Below are 279 nucleotides of genomic sequence, written 5' to 3'. Positions count from 1 at the left end.
ACCATCTAATCGATTTCCTTAATGTTTTGCCCAGTGTCGATGAACTCGAGCATATATATATATATCTTTTTTTCTCGAAGAAGCCTTTTTAAATTTTACAGTAGTTTCTAGTCAAAACGTACAGAATTTTAAATGCTACAGATTTACAAGGCTTTTCTGCTTCTCTAGCACATGACAGGTTTTGATCCATCAGTACATGGCGTGTTCGTCTTTAACACACACAGGAATCCATACATACCTATACATACATAAGGAAAAAAGAAAAGAAAAAAATATGTA

The sequence above is a fragment of the Penaeus monodon genome, chromosome 19, assembly GCF_015228065.2.
Source record: "Penaeus monodon isolate SGIC_2016 chromosome 19, NSTDA_Pmon_1, whole genome shotgun sequence".
NCBI lineage: Eukaryota > Metazoa > Arthropoda > Malacostraca > Decapoda > Penaeidae > Penaeus > Penaeus monodon.
The sequence above is the reverse complement of the archived record's forward strand: the minus strand, read 5'-3'. Positions refer to the sequence as shown.